Raw genomic sequence first — 5,779 nt, 5'->3', positions numbered from 1 at the left:
CGGAGCTTCTCAGCCTTAGGCTTGTTGTCTTGGTCGCCATCGCCGACCTCCTTCTCCAAGGGAGCTTTCAGGGGAGACGTCTCGCCAAGACCCGATCCCGGGACATAGAAGCCGCTGAAGCACCTAGCTAGAACCTGGCTATGCTGCTGATCAACTGACCGCCGTCTGCGTGTCATTTCTTCTTCGTTGACTCTGGTCTTCTCCCGGTGCCCGGGGCACCCCAAACCACGGAGAGAGCCCCAGAGAGTTGCGGCCGCATTACGGACCCCGGACCCCGCTGGGTCACTCTGACTTGGAACGTGTGGACTCAACGCCGCTGATTGCACCGCCCGCTGGACCTGAGGTTGAGCGAGGGGGACCCGGCCCGGGTGACGCGGTGCCAGTTGGCGGAGCCCGGGGCCCTCCCACCTGGCCCGCCCTCCTGCACAGGAAGTGATTCCGCGGTCGGGGACGGACTGGATTGCGGTTCTCACGCCCCTGCTGTGGGGAGAGGGTGTTCAACCCAAGGCCTTCGTTCCTTCGGTGTCTTGCGAGTGTTCTGTGTATGCCCATATTCTGCTCTTCAGTTCACAAGTATACGTATACTGAGCGTGTCCACGTGTCCTCGCCCAACCTGAGGAGTCCTTTGGCACCATGTCCTGTGTGCTTTATAAATTCGCTTCCACACTTAACTATGCCATCTTCACCTTTGATGGGCGGCACATCTCCCTCCGCGACCTAAAGATGCAGATTATGGGGAGAGAGAAGCTGAAAGCTGCCAAGTGCGACCTGCAGATCAGCAAGCGCAGACGGCGGAAGAGTACACGGATGATAATGCTCTGATTCCTAAGAATCCGTCTTTCATTGTTAGAAGAATTCCTACTGGAGGTGTGAAATCTACATGCCTGACGGACGTTATACGTCGAACTGATCCAGTGATGGGAACTTCAAAAGTCACTGAGGACTCTTCTGCACCTATGACTCTGGCCCAGCTTACAAAGACTGCCAATCTGGCTGAAGCCAATGCTTCTGAAGAAGAAGATAAAATTAAAGCCATGATGTGGCAGTCTGGCTGTGCACACGAACTCATCAATTACATGAAGAAGCCTCTAGGTCCACCACCTCCATCTTACACCTGTTTCCGCTGTGGTAGACCTGGCCATTATATTAAGAATTGCCCAACCAATGGGGACAAAAACTTCGAATCTCGTCCTAGGATTAAAAAGAGCACGGGAATCCCCCGAAGTTTCATGATGGAAGTTACAGTTCCTACCATGAAAGGTACAAAGCTCACCAGCACCGGGACATACGCAATAGCGACTATAGAGGCAGAGGCATATGCAATAGGGAAGAAAGAAAAGCCACCTTTCTTCCCAGAGGAGCCCTCTTCGTCTTCTGAAAAGGACGACCCTATCCCAGACGAGTTGCTCTGTCTCATCTGCAAAGACATCGTGACTGATGCCGCTATCATTCCCTGCTGTGCGAACAGCTACTGTGATGAGTGTATAAGAACAGCGCTCATGGAGTCAGAGGACCATACATGCCCAACGTGTCATCAACATGATGTCTCTCCTGATGATTTAGTTGCCAATAAAGCCTTGTGACAGGCTGTTAATAACTTCAAAAATGGAACTGGTGGTTATACTACAGGACTACGGAAACTGTTACCCATACCACCACCGCCGATACCGCCTCGGAGACCACTCCTTCAGTGGAATCTACAGCCTCTGATGAGATCTCCAAAATCAAGACAGCAAGATCCTCTGATGATTCCAGTGGCGTCTTCATTAGGCCACCCGGTTCCCTCTATACCTTCATTCACTTCTAATCAGACTTCCTTAGCCTCTGCTGCGCCTGGAAATTCACCTACCCCAGTGCCTGTACCCGATGTAACTGAAACGGTCTCCATATCAGTCCACTCGGAAAAACGAGATAGGCCTTTCCGGGATTCCGATCGTAAAATATTGCCGGCCACAGCCCTCGCCTTCGAACATTCAAAGGGATCCTCTTCAATAGCAATGACTGCCCCTGTGGAGGAGAAAGTTTACCAGGTCCCTGTGCTCAGAAACCCATCTTTTCTTGGCCCGTCACCACCTGCTGAGTACAGCGTCCCTCCCCCCGGGTTCCCTGCAGCACCAGCCAACTTATCCACACTTTGGGTATCATCAGGAGGACAGACTGCTCACTCAGATACCATCCCAACAACAAAAGCACCACTTCTGTCCAGGGAAGAATTCTACAGAGAGCAGCGACGGCTAAAAGAAGAGTCTCAATATCCCTACAGTGGTTCCGCATACTCCAGAAGTCCTTCTGCCAATTTATCAACACCTTGGCTATCATCAGGAGTGCAGACTGCTCACTCACATACCATCCCAACAGCACAAGCACCACTTCTGTCCAGGGAAGAATTCCATAGAGAGCAGTGATGGCTACAAGAAGAGTCTAAGTCTAAATATTCCTATAGTGGTTCCTCATACTCCATATGCCCTTCTGCTTACGCTAAATCAAGAAGTGGTTCAGGGCGCTCATGTTCTCATTCTCTATCACCTAGCCACTCACACTCTCCTTCCTATTCGAATCACTGCCATGCCCCAGAAGAGGCAGAGGCAAGAGTCAAAATTACTGCCTAGATCTAGATCTCATGGATATCGTGGTCGATCAAGGTCAAGGTCACCACTATATAGGCGACATCCTTTGCGATCAAGGTCACCTCAAGCATTTAGGGGACAGTTTCCAAATAAACGCACTGTACCACAAGGGGAAACAGAACGTGAATATTTTAAGAGATACAGAGACGTTCCACCACCCTATGACAGAAAAGCTTATGATGGGAGGAGTGTTGACTTTAGAGACCCATTTGTAAAAGAGCATTACCGAGAATGGGAGAGGAAATACAGGGAGTGGTACTAAAAACGCTACAAAGGTTATGCTGCTGGAGCACAGCCTCGACCGTCAGCAAATGGAGAGAACTTTTCTCCAGAGGGCTTTCTACCACTTCATGTCACGAATTCTCCCCTTACAAGGGGCCGCAGAGAAGATGATTCGGGTGGGAAAAGTCGTAGAAGTGGAAGCATAGGTGGTAGCAACCATCCAGAAAACCTTTCAACAAGAGACAGGCATGATCGGAAGGACAGTACAAAGTCAAAAGAGAAGGAGAGGTACGGTGCTGCAGGAGAGGGTCTTGGAAGTAAACATACGGAACTTTGAAGGTGGAAGAAAGTGAAGGCTTTCTAAACCCAGAGTTGTTGGAACCTTCTAGAAAATCAAGAGAACCTACAAGTCCAGTGATGAGATGCCTCCCAGGGCCTCTGGTTTGGGTGGGAGTGGGAATCCAGCTGCACCCCTTCTCCAACTCCAGGGCTGCACCTCCGGGGATGCTGGGCCTATCCCACCACTGGGTGTTGACTGCTGGAGCAAGCCCAGCCTTGCCTTCTGCAGGGCTCCGTGCAGAACCCCTAAACCTAAACTTAACAACCCCATCCCTAACCCTATAAACCCTCTCCCTCACCCTCACCCAAACCTGACTTTGACCTGACCTTGACAATAACACTATCACTAATGCTGAAAATGACCCCTATGCTGACCCTTACCCTGGCACTTATGATGACCCTGAATCTAACCCTGACCCTGATGCTGACCCTGACCTTGGCCCTCATCCTGATCCCCACAATAACCCTGACACTGACCCTAAACCTAACCCTAACTCTGACCCTAAATCTAACCCTGACAGTGACCCTAATCTGACCCTGAAAATAAACCTAACAATAACCCTGACCCTAAACTTGACCTGACACTGACACTTATGTTTACCCTGACCCTGACCCTAGATCTGACCTTAGGCCTGACCCACTATCCCCTATCCCCTATCCTCTATGCCCTGGCATCCACCACCTGGGTTTTTCCCCGGAAGGCCCATGGGCGGCCTGGCAGTGAAAGGGGGACTGGAGATTTTTTTTATGTGTTTTTGTGAGTTAGGGAGGGTACTGGGGGTGGTGAATGGGTGTGACTGAGGACCAAGTGGATGTACCCAGAACACTATTTGTGGACATTGACCTTTGAAACCCGGGAACTCTGAAAGCCTAAAGGAGGCGAGTACTCCAGGGACAACAATGGAGGATTCATTTTCTCTTTGTTGTTGCTGTTTTATTTTGGAATTGAATGTATTGTGGGAGACATCTGTTAATAAAATGAAAGGAATGTCATAAGATAAAATGGAAGGTGTACATACAGAAGAATCTTTGCATTCTGGAAAAAAAGGGGCCACAAGCTGACCTGACCCACTCGCAGGAGGCCTGGCCTGGGCTTGCAAACTCAGACCCCTAAAGTGATCACCCAGGATGTTCTGAAATTAAAGACTTTTAAAAGTAGAAAGCAGTGTATAGTGTGTGTGTAGTCGTGCCCTAGGCTGGGTATCTTCCCTGAGAGAGATCATCTTTGACCTTACTGGTATATGTGCCTATTGTCTTTCTATGCCTCTAGAATCACACGTTTTTGGACTCGTGAATGCCATGGTAACAAGTCACTTTCCTTTTTTCCAGTCCCCTCAGGGTACAGCCCAGGGTCTCAGTGTAGAAACCACAAATTCCCTCGTTGCTAGTTTTGTATTATTTTTAAAAAGCAAGGGACACATGAATAAACAATTGGAAAATCAATTTCCTCTTCCTCTTTCTCTCCCTCTCCCTCTACCTCTCTCTCTCCCTCTCCCTCTGCTTCTCCCTCTTTCTCTCCCTCTCCCTTGCAATCTCTTTTTAAACAACAAAAGCAAAAGGGCCCTTGCCGGTTTGGCTCAGTGGATGGAGTGTAAGCCTGTGGACCACGAAGCCTCCTGGATTCGATTCTGGTCAAGGACACATGCCTGGGTTGCAGGCTAGATCCCCAGTGTGTGGTGTGCAGGAGGCAGCTGACCGGTGATCCTCTCTCATTGTGGATGTACTATCACTCTCTCCCTCTCCCTTCCTCTCCGAAATCAATAAATATATATTTTAAAACATACACAGACACACACACACACACACACACACACACACACCAAGGACACAAAGATAATTAATCCATCTCCGTGTAGTAAAATGTATACTTCTACAATGTTTTGCACTTGCATTTTGTTCTATCCTAACGGGGAAGTTAAAACCTGGGATGTGGGGAGGAAGAGAGAGGGTTAAAGAGAGGGATTGACCTTTGCTGTTTCAAAATGGCAGGTGCTGCCCTAACTTTTTTGGCTCAGTGGACCAAGCACCATCCTGCGGACTAAAGGTTCACAGGTTCGATTCTGGTCAAGGGCATATACCTTGGTTGTGGGCACATCCCCAGTAAGAGATGTGCTTGAGGCAGCTGATTGAGATTTCTCTACCTTTGAGGTTTCTAATTCTCTACCCCTCTTTTTTCCACTTTGAACAAAAATCAATAAAATATATTTAAAAAACAAAATGGCATCTCCCAAGTTCCTGGGGCCAACATGGCAGGAAGTATGCCAGGGTCACCCACATCACAGGACAGGCCATGAACACTAAGGTAGAGATCCACCTCATGCGCCGCATCCAACTGCCAGATGGTGAAATCTTCTGCAACTTCAATGAGCTCTCCAGCGAGGTCCAGTAGATTGGCGAGCAGGTGATCTGGGAGCAGCAGCAGCAAGAACACGGGACTGAGGAAAGCCAGGGCCATGGCTGGCAGGACCCTGCCCAGCCTAGCGTCCGGGAGTCCAGAGCTGCAATTTTGGAGGAACAGCCGGTTCCATTTGTTCTGCCTGTGGGTGTGGGCTCAGAAGACAAGAATTACCTCCGAACCCACAGGATGTGTT

At 49.5% G+C, this 5,779-nt stretch overlaps 1 pseudogene; it reads left to right on the top strand.

Annotated features, from left to right (window-relative positions):
• The first annotated feature begins 633 nt into the window (after positions 1–633).
• LOC139000835 (E3 ubiquitin-protein ligase RBBP6 pseudogene) lies at positions 634–5,577 on the top strand (annotated as a pseudogene).
• Positions 5,578–5,779: the final 202 nt, after the last annotated feature.

This window comes from Myotis yumanensis, unplaced genomic scaffold (genome assembly GCF_028538775.1).
Source record: "Myotis yumanensis isolate MYYU_CA2020_CCGP unplaced genomic scaffold, mMyoYum1.0.hap1 SCAF_34, whole genome shotgun sequence".
NCBI lineage: Eukaryota > Metazoa > Chordata > Mammalia > Chiroptera > Vespertilionidae > Myotis > Myotis yumanensis.
The sequence above is the reverse complement of the archived record's forward strand: the minus strand, read 5'-3'. Positions and strand labels throughout refer to the sequence as shown.